This window comes from Bufo bufo, chromosome 4 (genome assembly GCF_905171765.1).
Source record: "Bufo bufo chromosome 4, aBufBuf1.1, whole genome shotgun sequence".
In the NCBI taxonomy this organism is placed as follows: Eukaryota; Metazoa; Chordata; class Amphibia; order Anura; family Bufonidae; genus Bufo; species Bufo bufo.
Genome location: NC_053392.1, coordinates 36,529,426 through 36,550,656, shown reverse-complemented (window position 1 = coordinate 36,550,656; position 21,231 = coordinate 36,529,426). Strand labels below are relative to the sequence as shown.

Genomic DNA, 21,231 nt, shown 5'->3' with positions numbered 1-21,231 from the left:
GATCAGCGGTCGGTGGGGTGGTGGGGCGGGCGATGCGCTAACAGTGGACGGACGCTAAAAAGCGCACGCAGAAAAAAAAAAAAGTGGTGGTGAGGGGGGGGGGGGGGGGGGGGGGGGGGGGCAAGTGGCAGGGGGGGTCTGGGGTCTGATAGATGGATCAAAGAAAGTTTTGAATAAAAGTACTTTTTCTTTTTTTTTTCCTAACTAACTTTTCCCTTCTTTCCCTGCCTAACGGTGCCTCTCCCTCACTGACCCTAACCTACCTGGGTGGCGATGGGTGCAGGAGGGTGATGGATGGTGATTAGGGAGACTCAGGAGCTGGTGCTGGACGATGCTGCCGGGTGCTCGTGCAGAACCGGAAGAGGAGGGGAGAGAGGAGCGCAGGAAGTTTGAATCTCGCGCCTCTCTCCCCTGCACCAATCAGCACCCTGGACAGCAGTGTTCAGCACAGGGCCAGCACCGCCTCTCCAAATCTTCGGACTGCGATTGGTGGTGTGTAATCACGCCACCGATCGCAGTCTTTTTCCGGTTCATCGGGTCACAGGACACCCGAATGGACCGGAAACGCAGAAAACCGCAGGTCTGAATTGACCTGCGGTTTTCTGCGATCGCCGATACGGGGGGGGGTCAAATGACCCCCCCCTGTGTTGTTACGGGATGCCGGCTGAATGATTTCAGCCAGCATCCCGATCCGATTAACGCCCGCGGCGCCGGAATCCCGATTTTAAGTCAGGACGTACCGGTACTTCCTGTGTCCTTAAGGACTCGGGAAATAGGGCGTACCGGTACGTCCTGTGTCCTTAAGGGGTTAAAGGAAAATTTAGATGAAATTTCAAAATTTCACTTTTTTGGCAGATTTTTCATTTTAATCAAATTTTTTCCTGTAACACATCAAGGGTCAATAGCCAAACACAACTCTATTAGCCTGATTATGCAGTTTACAGAAACAAGAAACACCCCACATATGGTGGTATACCACTGTATGGGCACACGGCAGCGCACAGAAGAAAAGGAGCGTCATATGGTTTTTGGAAGGCAGATTTTGCTGGACACCATGTCCCAGTTGAAGCCCCCTGATGCACCCCTACAGTATAAACAACCAAAAAGTGACCCCATTTTGGAAACTACAGGATAAGGTGACAGTTTTATTCATTTTATTTTGGGGTACATATGAATATTATTGATCAATATTACAATTTTTTTGGGGCAAGGTAACCAAAAAATGGCTGTTCTGGCATAGTTTTCATTTTTTGTTTTTTACAATGCTCATCTAACAGGTTCTTTCATGTGCTATTTTTATAGAGCAGGTTGTGTCACTGCGCGGTGTGGGTGGTAAACTCCACACCGAACACAGGAGGGAAGGTAAGAGGTACTAGGCCTTTAAACTAGGGAAAGGGAAAAGGTCACCTCCTAATGAATCCCTAAACGGAGCCCTGACTACTATCAGTATGAACAGACCTCGAAGGTAGGAATGTTCATACGCAGGAACCTAGAACCCAATCTGACCCTAAATGGCCCTGGAAATAGTGTCAGGACAAAAGACAACCTGTTCCTTCCCAGCTGAAGGAACAGGAGACTCCCTCAGGCCTAATACCAAAAGACAGGGGAAAACAACAAACCTGAAATGGAGAAAAAGACACTTAACTCCGAAGTACACGGACGAGCAGGAACTCAGAGGAGAACCAAACACCAGCACTTCCACAACCAGAAGGAGCTTTCAATTGCATAGCATGATTGGTGAGACCAGACTAAATAGAGGAGTGGGAATGACTACTTAAGCTACACCTGAGACAAGAGGTGTGCGCTATGATATAGAAGCTTCAGTCGTGTCTTCAATCAATAGGATATTTATTTCATCAAATTAGAAATGTCCACAGTCCTGGACGCGTTTCAGCTAGCATTCCTTCATCAACAGATACAGGTATACAAAATGACCTAGTTTATATAAGGGATATACTCCTCCCCTCATGACAACATCACCTACTCCCATTACCTACACAGGTGATGGCAAGGGTGCATAATTAGCAAAGAAAATATGCCCATTAGTAAATCACTAGAAATGGGTCTGTGTCTCAGATTATACTTCACAATCACATACAGTATATGCAAGAAATGATTCAAAATCATATACACATTTATATATATATATCTCATACATTGCCAGGTATATAAGATCCCTCACCGAATATTAGATGTCTGAAAAATAAAACATAAATACAATGTTAATTTATTAGATATGCATAATCTCATAATCCCTATTAAGGCCTACAGAGGCCTTAATAGGGATTATGAGATTATGCATATCTAATAAGCTAACATTGTATTTATGTTTTATTTTTCAGACATCTAATATTCGGTGAGGGATCTTATATACCTGGCAATGTATGAGATATATATATATAAATGTGTATATGATTTTGAATCATTTCTTGCATATATGTGATTGTGAAGTATAATCTGAGACACAGACCCATTTCTAGTGATTTACTAATGGGCATATTTTCTTTGCTAATTATGCACCCTTGCCATCACCTGTGTAGGTAATGGGAGTAGGTGATGTTGTCATGAGGGGAGGAGTATATCCCTTATATAAACTAGGTCATTTTGTATACCTGTATCTGTTGATGAAGGCATGCTAGCCGAAACGCGTCCAGGACTGTGGACATTTCTAATTTGATGAAATAAATATCCTATTGATTGAAGACACGACTGCTGGGATTCTTCCTTGAATATACGTGGATTTCATTCCTATCCCGTGCAACGTGCAAACAGAGTGAGTGCCGACTATTTTTCTTGTGAATGATATAGAAGCTGTGAGTTCAAATCCCTTCCCAAAATTTTTCAGAAATAGAGGTTAAATTAGATTTATATATTTTATATATTTTTTTAATAATTGAAATGTATGGCACAAAATAAATGTGTAATTACTAGAAATATATATATATGGAGAGAGAGAGAGATAAAATCATTCTTCTGATATATATGAATGCATAATATGTGGGAAACTATTACTGATGCTTTAGCCATAATATATTTGCACATAATATTATATATTTAGAATATATAATATATTATAATATATGCAAATGTATTATGGCTAAAATATCAGTAGTAGTTTCCCACATATTATGCATTCATATATATCAGAAGCATGATTTTATCTATCTATCTATCTATCTATCTATCTATACACTCACCTAAAGAATTATTAGGAACACTATACTAATACGGTGTTGGACCCCTTTTGCCTTCAGAACTGCCTTAATTCTACGTGGCATTGATTCCACAAGGTGCTGATAGCATTCTTTAGAAATGTTGGCCCATATTGATAGGATAGCATCTTGCAGTTGATGGAGATTTGAGGGATGCACATCCAGGGTACGAAGCTCCCGTTCCACCACATCCCAAAGATGCTCTATTGGGTTGAGATCTGGTGACTGTGGGGGCCATTTTAGTACAGTGAACTCATTGTCATGTTCAAGAAACCAATTTGAAATGATTCAAGCTTTGTGACACGGTGCATTATCCTGCTGGAAGTGGCCATCAGAGGATGGATACATGTTCTCATTCTGTTTATGCTAAATTCGGACTCTACCATTTGAATGTCTCAACAGAAATCGAGACTCATCAGACAAGGCAACATTTTTCCAGTCTTCAACAGTCCAATTTTGGTAAGCTCGTACAAATTGTAGCCTCTTTTTCCTATTTGTAGTGGAGATGAGTGGTACCCGGTGGGATCTTCTGCTGTTGTAGCCCATCCGCCTCAAGGTTGTGCGTGTTGTGGCTTCACAAATGCTTTGCTGCATACCTCGGTTGTAACGAGTGGTTATTTCAGTCAACGTTGCTCTTCTATCAGCTTGAATCAGTCGGCCCATTCTCCTCTGACCTCTAGCATCCACAAGGCATTTTTGCCCACAGGACTGCCGCATACTGGATGTTTTTCCCTTTTCACACCATTCTTTGTAAACCCTAGAAATGGTTGTGCGTGAAAATCCCAGTAACTGAGCAGATTTTGAAATACTCAGACCGGCCCGTCTGGCACCAACAACCATGCCACGCTCAAAATTGCTTAAATCACCTTTCTTTCCCATTCTGACATTCAGTTTGGAGTTCAGGAGATTGTCTTGACCAGGACCACCCACTTAAATGCATTGAAGCAACTGCCATGTGATTGGTTGACTAGATAATTGCATTAATGAGTAATAGAACAGGTGCTCCGAATAATTCTTTAGGTGAGTGTATATATATATATTTTTTTCTTCTAGTAATTACACATTTATTTTGTGCCATACATTTTTTACAATTATGAAAAATGAATGGATTGGTCACTCTTATATGGAAATATAGGATGTTTTATTTATTATATAGTTTAAGAAGGATAAAAAATGAATAGATAAAAACACATATAATATTTTTACATAAATATATTGTCTACATAAAAGACTGTTGTGCATATATTTAATACACTATCCTGTATCTACTCTTTGCCTGGTTATCAATTTATCACTAAAAAGTAGCTCCAGAATAAGTACCAACAGTGTCAAATGAATCTCTCTCTGTTTCCAAACGGACCAATCAGCCTTGAATGTGCTGTGGGCAGATTGAATTAGCGAGAGACATTGGCACAGACAGTATTCATCTGATAGACTCGACACAACAAATATTGCTGTAATAACATAACATCCAATATTTATAAAATGAAACAACCAAATGGTGGGTCAGGGCGTCTTCTTATTATTCTCTTGTAAGTATGTCCAGAGTCTGTTTTTAACACAGGAAGATTTTCCAACTTTTGTGGTAAGTGGTTGGATATGTGAACTCTTCACTGTTGTTTTTCCCGGCAGCTTAGCGTATAGCCAAGGTAACCAGTGCAATGCTTTTTGTGTCCAAAAACAAGCAATATTAAAAGAAACACTTCAGCCGCCACAAATGGATATTATGTTGCATCCAGCTGCTATAATTGTGGCCGTAGCACAAACTGATACTTCAGTAGGGGAAGTAGTTCATTCAGTTGTTATTTTCAAGCAAGGTGATTTTGATTGTAATACCCACTTGTTTGTGGGCTTACCTTTGTTCGCACCGTCGGATGAGTCAGGACTTGGGTTCGAGCTGTTGCTCCGATGCGGCAGCCGGCGTCCCGGCTGTGGAGCCGCTCGCGTCCCACGTGTCTTCCGCAGATGCTTTAAATTAGATGTGAGGATCACTGGCTTCTCTCCGTCGGCGCTAGTAGATGACGTGTTCGTAGCAGTTTGACACTGAATCCAGAGGGTTTCTTTTCTTTATAGTGCACTTCATAAAAGATGGGGTATTTGTCCACTGAGGAAGAGGAAAGCGTCTCCCCGAAACGCGTCTGGCGTCATACCCTTGGACAAATACCCCATCTTTTATGAAGTGCACTACAAAGAAAAGAAACCCTCTGGATTCAGTGTCAAACTGCTACGAACACGTCATCTACTAGCGCCGACGGAGAGAAGCTTTGGGATGTGCTGACTGACCCCCTTTTTCTTTGCATCTTCCCTGAGTGTAACAGTAGCCTTGGCACTAATCAAGTCTTCTTTTCTCTCTCTTTCTTTGACTCATACACACTCAGTGTCTTCTATTTTCTCTTAATATTGCTCTTTCTCTCCTGTTAATTTTTTTAGTAGATGGGCTAAGGAAATGGTGGAAGAACTTAAACATAAAACTGATCAAGAAAGAATTAAAGAACTCAATTTATATAGGGTGGCATGACTGAAACATTTAAATATGTTAAAGGTGTAAATGAGGTTCAGAAAGGGACTTACCTTTAATTGGAGGCTGAACGCGAGGACCCAAAGGTCCAATCTAAAATTTTATTGGGGGAAGATGAGAATGAATCTAAGAAATATTATTTTACTGAACGATAATTAATATTCTCTTGCTGCAACCTTCTTCTCTGCCCTTCTCTCCTTTTCCCCACTCTTTAATGTTCTTGATGCTTATTGGTGGTTACTAGTGTTGATCGAGCACCAAAGTGCTCGGGTGCTCTGGACGAACACATGGGGCTGCTCTGGTATGCATCAGTATAATGGAAGTCAATGTGAGAACCCCAGCATTAAAACAGACACGACCTGCTCTGAAGAGGGAAGAGTGCTTGGTACATAGGAAAAGGTCAGAAATTGATGGAGACACCACTGAAATGGTTCGGGAACAGCATGAGGAGGATGTCTGGATGCATCTTGGACTCCTAAGTCGCTGCTGGGAATGACGTTGTCCGAATAGTACGCCACTTTTACAGACTGACAATAAAACGCACAAAACCAAAGATAAAATCGATTTTAAAAAATTGTTAGGAAACATTCTTTCCTGTATATTTACTTGTATATAAAGTGCAAGTGCTGCCAAAACTTACAAGCGAGAGGCACTCCGATACAACCTGTATATCACATAAAGGAGGGCCTCATTTACATTGCGGTACAATTGTTCATGTAGTGGGACTTCTACACTCATAAAACCTATGCACTAAGTGAAAGAGCTGCCAAAAATTACAAGGAACCGGCACTTCAATACAAACTTTGTTACTCATAAAGGAGGGCATCATACACACCCTTGAAAAATTATGATTGATGGCCTGCTGGTGACCCTCTAAAACATTTGGAGCAAGGGCCTGCTGATCTGACCATCTAAAACATTAGGGGTGAGGGCTTGCTGCTGAGCTGACCCTCTAAAAAATTATGGTTGATGGCCTGCTGCTTAGCTGACCATTTAAAAAATTGACAGTGTTCAAAGCAGGCGGGTCGCCTGAATACTTCAGCTAGGAATAATGGAATAGGACTCCGGTTCTATTTTGTTGGTTTTCGGAACTGGGGTCATGATTAAGAGGGACGGCCGGGGAAATCCGTATTGCGCAGGTGAAAGTCTTGGAATGGCGCAAGACGAACCAAAGCAAAAGCAGTTGCCAAGAATGTTTTTATTAATCAAAAACGAAAGTCAGAGGTTCGAAGACGATCAAATACCGTCGTAGTTCCGACCATAAATGATGGTCCTATGACCCGCCAAGCAGCTTCTAGGAAACCAAAGTCTTTGGGTTCGGGGGGGGAGTATGGTTGCAAAGCTGAAACTTAAAGCAATGGACGGAAGGGCACCACCTGGAGTGAAGCCTACAGCTTAACTTGACTCAACACGGGAAACCTCACCCAGCCCGGACACGGAAAGGATTGACAGATTGATAGCTCTTTTTTGATTCTGTGGGTGGTGGTGCATGGACGTTCTTAGTTGGTGGACTGATTTGTCTGGTTAATTCCTATAACAAACAAGACTCCTCCTGATAACTAGTTACACGACTCCCGGCGGTGAGGATTGTGTTGACAAGACTCTTGGATAGTGAGACTGGACTTGTAGGTGAGGGCCTGCTGGTGAGCTGACCCTCTAAAAAATTATATGCCAGGGCCTGCAGGTGAGCTGACCCTATAAAACATTATATGCGTGGGCTTGCAGGTGAGCTGACCCTGTAAAAGATTGTAGGTGAGGGCCTGCTCGTAAGCTGACCCTCTAAAAAATTATATGCCAGGGCCTGCAGGTGAGCTGACCCTGTAAAACATTATATGTGTGGGCCTGCAGGTGAGCTGACCCTGAAAAAGATTGTAGGTAAGGGCCTGCTGGTGAGCTGACCCTCTAAAAATTTATATGCCAGGGCCTGCACATGAGCTGACCCTAAAAAACTGTATATGCGTGGGCCTGCAGGTGAGCTGACCCTGAAAAAGATTGTAGGTACGGGCCTGCTGGTGAGCTGACCCTCTAAAAAATTATATGCCAGGGCCTGCACATGAGCTGACCCTATAAAACATTATATGCGTGGGCCTACAGGTGAGCTGACCCTGTAAAAGATTGTAGGTGAGGTCCTGCTAGTGACTAGCTGACCCTCTAAAAAATTATATGCCAGGGCCTGCAGGTGAGCTGACCCTATAAAACATGCGTGGGCTTGCAGGTGAGATGACCCTGTAAAAGATTGTAGGTGATGGCCTGCTGGTTAGCTGATCCTATAGAAAATTATATGCCAGGACCTACAGGTGAGCTGACCCTGTAAAACATTATATGTGTGGGCCTGCAGGGAAGCTGACCCAGTGAAATATTGTAGGTGAGGTCCTGCTGGTGAGCGGACCCTATAAAAAATTATATGCCAGAACCTGCAGGTGAGCTGACCCTGTAAAAGATTGTAGGTGAGGGCCTGCTGGTGAGCTGACCCTCTAAAAAATTATATGTCAGGGCCTGTAGGTGAGCTGACCCTGTAAAACATTATATGCGTGGGCCTGTAGGTGAGCTGACCCTGTAAGAGATTGTAGATGAGGTCCTGCTGGTGAGCTGACCCTCTAAAAAATGATATGCGAGGGCCTGCAGGTGGCATGGCTGTGATTGGCCAGTGCAGCATGTGACCCAGCCTCTATTTAAGCTGGAGTCACGTAGCGCCGCACGTCACTCTGCTGTGCTTAGTGTAGGGAGAGGTTGCAGCTGCGACGTTAGGGTGAGATTAGGCAGTGATTAACTCCTCCAAAACACTTAAGTCAGTGATCGATCTACAGCTGTGGATCATTGAACTGCTGCTATTCAATTGCTCACTGTTTTTAGGCTGCCCAGAGCTGCCACCAAGTCCATTTAACCATCAATAGTGTGGTTATTTTTTTTGCTATATCCTACATCAGGGGCAAGCTGTCACCAAGTCCATTTAACCATCAATAGTGTGGTTATTTTTTTGGCTATATCCTACATCAGGGGCAAGCTGCCACCAAGTCCATTTAACCATTAATAGTGTGGTTATTTTTTTGCTATATCCTACATCAGGGGCAAGCTGTCACCAAGTCCATTTAACCATCAAAAGTGTGGTTATTTTTTTGCTATATCTTACATCAGGGGCAAGCTGTCACCAACTCCATTTAACCATCAATAGTGTGGTTATTTTTTGGCTATATCCTACATCAGGGGCAAGCTGTCATCAAGTCCATTTAACCATCAATAGTGTGGTTATTTTTTTGCTATATCCTACATCAGGGGCTTGGCTGTGCTTGCTATTTTATTGAGGGGTGAAATACAATTGCCAAAATAGCAGTACCCTAAATCTGGTGTTTCAGCTGTGGCCAGCCAATTGTAATACTGTCTGCTGTCTGGCAAAGGATATATTTTTGTTCTGGGTTGAAATACAATTCCCAACTTAGCAATTTCCTAAATTAGTGGTTTCTGCTGTATCAGGGCTACTTTAAATCTATTCATTAAAAGGGTATATTAGATTCAAGGTGCTGATAGGGTCATTCTCAATAACTTCACACACACGCTACTGTGCATATCCAAGTCTAATTCTGTCCGTAAACGTATACCTGTCACCCAGCGCCTAAATAATAGGCCTCAAATTTATATTCAGCTAAATCTGTGGTTATTGCTATAGCTGGTCAAGTTATTTTGTGTCCGTCAAAGCACAGTTTTTGTTCTGGGTTGAAATACAATTCCCAACTTAGCAATTTCCTAAATTAGTGGTTTCTGCTGTATCAGGCCTACTTTAAATCTATCCCTAAAAGGGTATATTAGATTCAAGGTGCTGATAGGGTCATTCTTAATAACTTCACACACACGCTACTGTGCATATCCAAGTCTAATTCTGTCCGTAAACGTATACCTGTCACCCAGCGCCTAAATAATAGGCCTCAAATTTATATTCAGCTAAATCTGTCATTACTGCTGTGCCTGTATTAGTGTAATACGGTACTTAAATAGATAGCCAGATAGTGTTAGGTGTCTGTAAAAAAAGGCCTGAATTTGAATTCAATACATTGGGCCAAATAATATTTTTCTTATTGTGGTGAACGGTAACAATGAGGAAAACATCTAGTAAGGGATGCGGACGCGGACATGGTCGTGGTGGTCTTAGTGGACCCTCTGGTGCTGGGAGAGGACGTGGCCGTTCTGCCACAGCCACACGTCCTAGTGTACCAACTACCTCAGGTCCCAGTAGCCGCCAGAATTTACAGCGATATTTGATGGGGCCCAATGCCGTTCTAAGGATGGTAAGGCCTGAGCAGGTACAGGCATTAGTCAATTGGGTGGCCGACAGTGGATCCAGCACGTTCACATTATCTCCCACCCAGTCTTCTGCAGAAAGCGCACAGATGGCGTCTGAAAACCAAGCCCATCAGTCTGTCACATCACCCCCATGCATACCAGGGAAAATGTCTGAGCCTCAAGTTATGCAGCAGTGTCTTATGCTGTTTGAAGACTCTGCTGGCAGGGTTTCCCAAGGGCATCCACCTAGCCCTTCCCCAGCGGTGGAAGACATAGAATGCACTGACGCACAACCACTTATGTTTCCTGATAATGAGGACATGGGAATACCACCTCAGCACGTCTCTGATGATGACGAAACACAGGTGCCAACTGCTGCGTCTTTCTGCAGTGTGCAGACTGAACAGGAGGTCAGGGATCAAGACTGAGTGGAAGACGATGCAGGGGACGATGAGGTCCTAGACCCCACATGGAATGAAGGTCGTGCCACTGACTTTCACAGTTCAGAGGAAGAGGCAGTGGTGAGACCGAGCCAACAGCGTAGCAAAAGAGGGAGCAGTGGGAAAAATCAGAACACCCGCCGCCAAGAGACTCCGCCTGCTACTGACCGCCGCCATCTGGGACCGAGCACCCCAAAGGCAGCTTCAAGGAGTTCCCTGGCATGGCACTTCTTCAAACAATGTGCTGACGACAAGACCCGAGTGGTTTGCACGCTGTGCCATCAGAGCCTGAAGCGAGGCATTAACATTCTGAACCTTAGCACAACCTGCATGACCAGGCATCTGCTTGCAAAGCATGAACTGCAGTGGAGTAAACACCTTAAAAACAAGGAAGTCACTCAGGCTCCCCCTGCTACCTCTTCTGCTGCTGCCGCCTCGGCCTCTTCTGCTGCTGCCGCCTCGGCCTCTTCCTCCGCCTCTGGAGGAACGTTTGCACCTGCCGCCCAGCAAACATGGGATGTACCACCAACACCACCACCTGCGTCACCAAGCATCCCAACCATGTCACACGGCAGCGTTCAGCTCTCCATCTCACAAACATTTGAGAGAAAGCATAAATTCCCACCTAGCCACCTTCGATCCCTGGCCCTGAATGCCAGCATTTCTAAACTACTGGCCTATGAAATGCTGACATTTAGGCTGGTGGACACAGACAGCTTCAAACAGCTCATGTCGCTTGCTGTCCCACAGTATGTTGTTCCCAGCCGGCACTACTTCTCCAAGAGAGCCGTGCCTTCCCTGCACAACCAAGTATCCGATAAAATCAAGTGTGCACTGCGCAACGCCATCTGTGGCAAGGTACACCTAACCACAGATACGTGGACCAGTAAACATGGCCAGGGACGCTATATCTCCCTAACTGCACACTGGGTAAATGTAGTGGCAGCTGGGCCCCAAACGGAGAGCTGTTTGGTGCATGTCCTTCCGCCGCCAAGAATCGCAGGGCAACATTCTTTGCCTCCTGTCTCCTCCTCCTCCTACTCAGCTTCCTCCTCCTCTTCTTCCACCTGCTCATCCAGTCAGCCACACACCTTCACCACCAACTTCAGCACAGCCCGGGGTAAACGTCAGCAGGCCATTCTGAAACTCATATGTTTGGGGGACAGGCCCCACACCGCACAGGAGTTGTGGCGGGGTATAGAACAACAGACCGACGAGTGGTTGCTGCCGGTGAGCCTCAAGCCCGGCCTGGTGGTGTGCGATAATGGGCGAAATCTCGTTGCAGCTCTGGGACTAGCCGGTTTGACGCACATCCCTTGCCTGGCGCATGTGCTGAATTTGGTGGTGCAGAAGTTCATTCGCAACTACCCCGACATGTCAGAGCTGCTGCATAAAGTGCGGGCCGTCTGTTCGCGCTTCCGGCGTTCACATCCTGCTGCTGCTCGCCTGTCTGCGCTACAGCGTAACTTCGGCCTTCCCGCTCACCGCCTCATATGCGACGTGCCCACCAGGTGGAACTCCACCTTGCACATGCTGGACAGACTGTGCGAGCAGAAGCAGGCCATAGTGGAGTTTCAGCTGCAGCACGCACGGGTCAGTCGCACTGCGGAACAGCACCACTTCACCACCAATGACTGGGCCTCCATGCGAGACCTGTGTGCCCTGTTGCGCTGTTTCGAGTACTCCACCAACATGGCCAGTGGCGATGACGCCGTTATCAGCATTACAATACCACTTCTATGTCTCCTTGAGAAAACACTTAGGGCGATGATGGAAGAGGAGGTGGCCCAGGAGGAAGAGGAGGAAGAGGGGTCATTTTTAGCACTTTCAGGCCAGTCTCTTCGAAGTGACTCAGAGGGAGGTTTTTTGCAACAGCAGAGGCCAGGTACAAATGTGGCCAGACAGGGCCCACTACTGGAGGACGAGGAGGACGAGGATGAGGAGGAGGTAGAAGAGGATGAGGATGAAGCATGTTCACAGCGGGGTGGCACCCAACGCAGCTCGGGCCCATCACTGGGGCGTGGCTGGGGGGAAACGCAGGACGATGACGATACGCCTCCCACAGAGGACAGCTTGTCCTTACCTCTGGGCAGCCTGGCACACATGAGCGACTACATGCTGCAGTGCCTGCACAACGACAGCAGAGTTGCCCACATTTTAACGTGTGCGGACTACTGGGTTGCCACCCTGCTGGATCCACGGTACAAAGACAATGTGCCCACCTTTCTTCCTGCACTGGAGCGTGATAGGAAGATGTGCGAGTACAAGCGCACGTTGGTAGACGCGCTACTGAGAGCATTCCCAAAAGTCACAGGGGAACAAGTGGAAGCCCAAGGCGAAGGCAGAGGAGGAGCAAGAGGTCGCCAATGCAGCTGTGCCACGGCCAGCTCCTCTGAGGGCAGGGTTAGCATGGTAGAGATGTGGAAAAGTTTTGTCACCACGCCACAGCTAACTGCACCACCACCTGATACGGAACGTGTTAGCAGGAGGCAACATTTCACTAACATGGTGGAACAGTACGTGTGCACACCCCTCCACGTACTGACTGATGGTTCGGCCCCATTCAACTTCTGGGTCTCCAAATTGTCCACGTGGCCAGAGCTAGCCTTTTATGCCTTGGAGGTGCTGGCCTGCCCGGCGGCCAGCGTTTTGTCTGAACCTGTATTCAGCACGGCAGGGGGCGTCATTACAGACAAACGCAGCCGCCTGTCTACAGCCAATGTGGACAAGCTGACGTTCATAAAAATGTCCAAGGCATGGATCCCACAGGACCTGTCCATCCCTTGTGCAGATTAGACGTTAACTACCTCCCCTTAAACATATATTATTGTACTCCAGGGCACTTCCTCATTCAATCCTATTTTTATTTTCATTTTACCATTATATTGCGGGGCAACCCAAAGTTGAATGAACCTCTTCTCTGTCTGGGTGCCGGGGCCTAAAAATATCTGACAGTAGCCTGTTCCAGTGGTGGGTGACGTGAAGCATGATTCTCTTCTATGACATGAAGACTGATTCTCTGCTGAGTCGCTGACATGAAGCCTGAATCTCTGTTATGGGACCTCTCTCCTTTGTCTGGGTGCCGGGGCCTAAATTATATGACAATGGACTGTTCCAATGTTGGGTGACGTGAAGCATGATTCTCTGCTATGACATGAAGACTGATTCTCTGCTGACATGAAGCCTGAATCTCTGTTATGGGACCTCTCTCCTCTGCCTGGGTGCCGGGGCCTAAATATCTGACAATGGACTGTTCCAGTGTTGGGTGACGTGAAGCCTGATTCTCTGCTATGACATGAAGACTGATTCTCTGCTGACATGAAGCCAGATTCTCTGCTATGGGACCTCTCTCCTCTGCCTGGGTGCCTGGGCCTAAATATCTGACAATGGACTGTTCCAGTTGTGGGTGACGTGAAGCATGATTCTCTGCTATGACATGAAGACTGATTCTCTGCTGACAGGAATCCTGAATCTCTGTTATGGGACCTCTCTCCTCTGCCTGGGTGCCGGGGCCTAAATATCTGATAATGGACTGTTCCAGTGTTGGGTGACGTGAAGCCTGATTCTCTGCTATGACATGAAGACTGATTCTCTGCTGACATGAAGCCAGATTCTCTGCTATGGGACCTCTCTCCTCTGCCTGGGCCCCTGGGCCTAAATATCTGACAATGGACTGTTTCAGTGGTGGGTGACGTGAAGCATGATTCTCTGCTATGACATGAAGACTGATTCTCTGCGGACATGAAGCCTGAATCTCTGTTATGGGACCTCTCTCCTCTGCCTGGGTGCCAGGCCTAAATATCTGACAATGGACTGTTATAGTGGTGGGTGACGTGAAGCCTGATTCTCTGCTATGACATGAAGACTGATTCTCTGCTGACATGAAGCCAGATTCTCTGCTATGGGACCTCTCTCCAATTGATATTGGTTAATTTTTATTTATTTTATTTTTATTTTAATTCATTTCCCTATCCACATTTGTTTGCCGGGGATTTAACTACATTTTGCTGCCTTTTGCAGCCCTCTAGCCCTTTCCTGGGCTGTTTTACAGCCTTTTTAGTGCCGAAAAGTTCGGGTCCCCATTGACTTCAGTCAGTTCGGGTCGGGTTCGGATCCGAACATTTCCGGGAAGTTCGGCCGAACTTCTCGAACCCGAACATCCAGGTGTTCACTCAACTCTACTGGTAAGCTGACCCTATAAAATATTTTATGCGAGGGCCTGCCAGTGAGATGAGCCTGTAAAACATTAGATGCGAGGGCATTATATGCGACGAATAAGCATGTTGATATGATGGAAGAGGAGGAGGAGGAGGATGAGAAAAGGAAGATTAAACCATATACCCTTTTTTGACTACGGCATTACAGTGCGTGCCAGTACGCTACGCAGTTACTAAACGTGCAGGGAGGAGACTCGAGCATTGCGCTCGTGCACATGCGGTACTCGGCCGAGTACCGCCATGTGCCGAGCATCGAGATGCTCGAGCCGAACTAGTGTTCAGCTGAGCATGCTCGATCAACACTAGTGGTTACTGTAAAACTTGTTCCAAACTGAACATGGCAAATACTAAGTACAACAACTAACAGTACCTTCTTTTTGGAGACCTTCAAAACTTGAACACTATAGGTTACTGATGGGATATATGTGACTCCATTTTGTCTCATTTAGCCACGTGTATTACATTTGGTTAGTGCACTACAAAACCTCCCTCCCCCCTATGGAATGTGAGACACTTCCTTAAACTGTTTCATGAAATCCATACATGTTGAAAGTATGAACAGCCTTCTAGCCATAAAAGGACATCTGACTCAAGTACTTGCTAGCTTATGTGTATATACCTGATTGGTCAAATGCTGTTACTAGGAGTCAGCTATGATGTTAATGCAGAGCTTATGTGTGACCATACTATTGGTCAAATACTAATGCTAACATATGATTGGATGTAAAGGAAGCTCAACCCCCTCTATTAAAACTGTTTGCCAGCTGTGAATAAACCAGAATGGATTGGAAATAGACATGTGTTCATGTGGTCTATCTTCTTCATTCTCCCGGTACCGGTAAGGCTTAATTCAAGCTTGCCACTGAAATCATGTGTTAAGGGACACACCGTTAGGGAAGAGAATAAGATATTCCTTACAGATCTGGGGACTCAGTCCGGGATTGGGAGGGTCAACTCTTCTGGTCTACCGTGAAAGACATCAATTTTTGTCCGCCTTGGACCTGGGAGCAATGACCAAAAATCCCATTCAAGTAAGTCGAACCATCTATTTATGATTTCAGTGGATTGCGATGTCTGGGACACGCGCAAAAGCTCAGGGAGCTTGTTGATTTTAAGCGGCTCATATCATAGGGTCCATATCGTTAGGTAAAAATGTTGATTATAAGAGGCTTAGTAAGTCCATATCGTTAAGAGATAGTGCACTATATAAGGATATCTGTTCCGGGAACAGAAGGATACAAGCTTGAATTAACTCTTATGTATATATAGTATAAGTATTTTAGAAGTATTAAGATTATCTGTCTGTGTGAGATGTTGGCCGGGTGGTAAGTTTACGGTCGCATCCCGCTTTGAAATCATTCGGTTTCTATCACTGCCAACATGTAAACTTTGTTGCACGGTCTAGTCCCACAAATTATTTTCTAGTTAACACATGAGTAGACAATTGGGCAAGATGTGAGAATTGACAGTTAAAATGTGAAACAGAATGTTATGCTAGGCTGGCAGGATTGAAAAGCTGCAAAAAATAAATAAAAAATCTGTTAGAAGCTTACAGACAGTGTACATCAGAGCTCCTGTGATTGTGAAGGGGGGCTATAGTGAGTGACAAGACACAGCAGAGTCAGGAAGTTAATTCATGGCAAGGGAAAAAGTGTCTCAGTGTTTGCAATTAGAAAGGGCTTGTGTTAAACGTTCAGAAATGAACTGGTTAAGTTTTGTTGCCCTAATGATCTGTGTGTGTTTAAATAGTGACGATTTATAGTCCTAGAATTAGAGATTACAGCACTAAAAGATGGACAGTTAATGCATAAGTGTATTGATAGTTGAAGAGAGAAGTTGTTGAAGGATAATAATAGCCTGGTGCAAGCTGAGTGATGGTGAAAAAGTGTATAGGGAAGTGACTGAGAGAACTTGAAGTTAGAGAAATGAAATGAGCAGCATTTCTTATTTCAAGATGGAGGATTTTGAATCCTATAGAGAACAAAGGTTGCCATGAGGCATCCCTCCCCCCCACCACATTCCAAAATGTCACTTGTAGTACTACAAAAAAACTTCTTCCTGTCCTGTTTGAGATGTGTTTTCAGAGAGAGCCCCCTCCCATCTCACCCCTCTCCTCTGCTCAGGAATTTCATATGGGGGTTGAGGGGGGAGGGGGGCTGCTAATTGGTAATGCATAAGCAGAATGTGAAGATACTAACCTGTGTTATCTATAAGATATTCCAGACAGGGCTCCAGTATTGATTGTATCTTTCCAAATTGTATGTTCCGATGGTTTAAAATGTGCCTGCAGTGATGATGCTAATTGGAAGTGTCCACTCCTATCAATCTAAGGTTGCACCCAATAAGTTCTTATTCAGATGTGAGTAAAAGTTTGAGGAACATGTGGTACAGCTGAATGTCCTTGATGTATTGCTTTGCTTCCCCTGTTTCAACACTCCTGAAATAGGAGACGCAAGGCAGAGGAAATGGGGGAGGGGTTAGTTATATACAATAAGTGGCGATGTGTGTAACACTAAAAAAAAAAAAAAAAAAAAAACGACATGGCATATAAGATGATTTGTTAATTTTAACAAAATGACTGTATGATTAACATGTATATTGTTTTACAGCGACAGACCATCAGCAATTGCTGTGTTTGCCTGTGCTGCAAGTTTTGGGATGTAACAAAGAGATTGTGTGATTGGGTGAAAGATACATGATTCAGTGGAATGTGAATGGGTGTGGCTCTGAGTTATATGTACGTAGCAGAGCTGTGTGTGTAATTCATATTTTATGTATAAGGGCGTGGTATGAGCTGGTTTGTGAAGATGAGTACATGAAAATGTATATGAATGTGTATGGAATACGGTATTTGTTTTTAAATATGCGCATTAAGAATTTTATTTTATTTTATTGGAAGTTTTTTGGGTTTTTTATTGGTACCAACAGCATTGATCAAGCTGTACATTTTTATTTCAATGAAAAGTTTTTATGGGCCCTTTGTGTGTTCATGTCTGTATTGTCAGATCTGTTTGTTTCAATGTTTGCAGTTACATGTTACATGTTCAGTGTTGTGCTTAACATCAGAGCTCTGCTCGTATGGACAGCTAAGATACTAATGGCAGAACAGAGGACGGACCAAAGCGTCCACCAAAAGGGGCGGACTTAGGTGACTCAGAGTGTCAGGAAGGAAATGTGAGCCCTCTATGGGAATAAATGGGGTACTGACAAGGACATACAGAACAGATTCCTTACCAGTAGAAACCATGGACAGGGAATACATCATGTCATGTATTTAGCATTATACTAGATTGCCCAGTCAGCCTATTAGGGAGAGATTTGTTCATTAGGCTTAACTTGCAGGTATCAGCAAAGAATCAGGACATAAGAGTACACTCAGGTCTCATTCCAGTCTCTACACCAGTGCCACTGATTCTTGCGAACATACAGGACCACCCAGAATAACATTAACCCTGCATTATGGTCCTCAAATGAATATGACACAGGATTCATAGATTGCACACATTACACAGCTACTGTGAAACCAGGTGTCATCTTAGTGTTCCAGAAACAATACCTGCTGTTAAAAGAGAAACTTGATGGGCTTAGGCCAATGATAGAAGAATTCCTACAAAAGGGAATCCTGGAAGAGGTGATTTCACCCTACAGCACGCCCGTGAATCCAGTGACAAAGGCAGATGGTGCTGCCCGCTTTGTACAGGATTTAAGGGCCATCAACAACATCATTGTGCCTATAGCCCCTGTTGTACCTGATGTCACTTAATTATTATCTGCCATTCCAGCAGACGCTGTTTGGTTCAGTGTGATAGATCTGAAAAATGCTTTCTTTTCTATCCCAGTTGATAAGATAACCAGACTACTTTTTGCTTTTTCCTTTGACAGACGCCAACTGACCTGGTGCAGAGATGTCCCAGGGATATGCTGATTCACCTGTAGTGTACAGCATAGTCCTCCGAGCGATGTTAGAGTCATGGTACATCCCCCCAAGGTTCTGTGCTGCTGCAATATGTCGATGATTTATTACTGTGTAGCATGTCAGCGGAGGCCAGCATTCAGGATGGTTTATCACTGTTATAATGGTTGTCAGGATGTGGTCACAAAGTGACACTTAAGCAAATGCAATGGTGTAAAATGCAGGTTGAATATTTGGGCTTTGTCCTCACAAAAGGTGAACGGAGAATCAGCGCAGAAAGAGTCCAGTCTATTGCGGGTTTGGTCGCCCCGCACACCAAGAAAGAAATGTTATCTTTCCTTGGTATGATAAATTACTGTAGACAATGGATTCTTGATTGCTTTTACTATTGACAATGTTTTGAGGCAAGCCACTCTGGAAGAAAATCCAGATTTGATTAAATGGTCTTCTGAAATGTACAATGCATTTGATTGTCTGAAATGTTCGCTCATGTCGAGTCCAGGGCTGGGCCTCCCTGACTATAATATGCCCTTCCACATGTTTGCACGCCAAAATTGTAAAACCATGGCGGGTGTACTGACACAAGAAAACGGAGGCAAGTTGCGTCCTTGTGTGTTTTTCTCAAAGGTAATGCCCACCTCTGTCCAGGGGATGCCGGCATGTCTGCGTTCTCTTGCAGCCTGTGCTATGATGGTAGAGTCGGCAAATTCTTTCACAATGTGACATTACACCATTTTGCACACCACTCATGATGTTGTAGGCCTACTCAAGGACATCCGCACTCAACACAGCAGGCAGCTGAGCTTATTGCACTCACTAGGACATGTATTCTACATGCTGATAGACCTGTCACCATTCATACTGAGAGTAGGTACACACATGGGGTAGTGTGGGACCATGGTATGATCTGGCAGAGGAGAGGATTTACGGCAGCAGATGGTAAGGATCATGTCTCACAGGGCAATGCGCTGGCAGTTAAGATGGCGAAATGAGTTGCCAAAAGCAACCTCACAGGTTTGTATAACCATTGGGAGATGCCATGTTTGGCATCTCCAACCCCTGAGATGCTGCAAATACTTACTGATCTTCAGTGGTATGTCACTGAACAGGAACAGCAGGACTGGTGTTATCCAGTATTGCAGAAAAATCCTGAGATAGGATTAGTCTGCGAAGAGGGGAAGTTATGCATTCCCCAACACAGTGCTTCCATCTTAAGTAGCACATTTCCACAGAGTAGGACATTCCACAGAGTAGGACATAAACAGCATTGAGATACTCATGGGTAGGCCTTTCCCCACACCATGGGCAAGACGCCCCCTGGTAGTGCAGGAAGGGGACTTGGACCTGATCAGGGAGGAGTATGTTACTAATCTGATCAAGGTCCTCAGTAAAACTGAAGAATAAGTTGCTTGTAAGTCTCCTTCTCTTTCACAGGAATCAACCCGTCCATTCCGGATAGGCAACCAGGTGATGATCAAGATCTTAAAGAAGGGAAAGGAACCAGGAAGTTTCACCTACGGACAACCCACCGAGGTAGTCGCGATCACCAGAACAGCGGTCCTCACTGAACAATCGCCCACGTGGATCCACGCCACAAGGATTAAGTTGGTGAAGAAAAGAGAGGTACTAACGGGGGCAGACAGCCCTGACCTCCAACGAGGCCCAGAGGTACTAACGGAGGCAGACAGCCTTGACCTCGAAGAAGATACAGAAGGGGTACTAACGGAGGCAGACAGCCTTGACCCCCAACGAGATGACGCAGTCGGGAAATTCCTCGAGATGGCTGAGATGTAGTGCCTTAATAATTGTAATTTTGTGTCTCCTACTTACTGTCCCATGGCTGTGGAACAGACAGATATACCTGGAAACAGAATGCAGAGGGGAAGACAGTCTATGCAAGACAAAGGAGAACTTATGGCTGTACCTGGCCAAAACTCTGAACTTAACTGACTTTTGTCTCCAAACCACTTTATCGGCATCTAACATTTTGGAGACATGTCTGGTAGCAGTCCCCACCCCACTAGACGTATGGACGGAGCTCCTACGTTCCCAATGGAACGACACAGACTTGGAGGATCATGATGTTAAATATGGATATGTAAATCCTTATCATGCTTGTTATGACTGTCCTACATATGAGACTCTACATAGTAATATGATAGAAATAATTACAGGTCTTGTCACAGCAGCAGAAATATGTTATAACTTCACCTGTGATGAGACACTATTGCCTCCCTGCATACAAGCAAAAATGCAGAATAAGATTAAGCCAAATATTTGTGATAGAGATTTAGGTAGTTGTAAAAAGATAATATCAGGAAAGAATATGCAATGTAATATTACAAAAACAGTACCATCCCTAGACAAACATGTACCTCTACCAGCAGGATGGGTATTGGCCTGTGGGAATACTAGTTACACATACATACCGGCCAATATTACAGAGGGACCCTGTACAATAGCCAGGCTGACATTAGCAATGATACCACTATTCCCAGCAATGCAGACACGACACACGAGAGACACTTCCCTACAGTTACCAGAAAATTGTGACTATAATGTGAATCTCCTCTCTAGATCAGAATATACGAGTTTAGGGGTATCTTTGATAGGAGTACCAGGGTTGGCCATATATAACCACAGGACAATATCAAAA

General features: G+C 44.7%; 1 long non-coding RNA gene across 1 annotated transcript; it reads right to left on the bottom strand.

Moving 5' to 3' along the window:
* Positions 1-2,643: 2,643 nt before the first annotated feature.
* On the bottom strand, positions 2,644-19,399 carry LOC120997820. The gene is made up of 3 exons (XR_005778229.1): positions 19,389-19,399; positions 14,780-14,787; positions 2,644-2,792 (listed from the first exon to the last, which is right to left on the bottom strand). It is a non-coding gene; the product is annotated as an uncharacterized LOC120997820 (long non-coding RNA).
* Between the last annotated feature and the right edge of the window lie 1,832 nt (positions 19,400-21,231).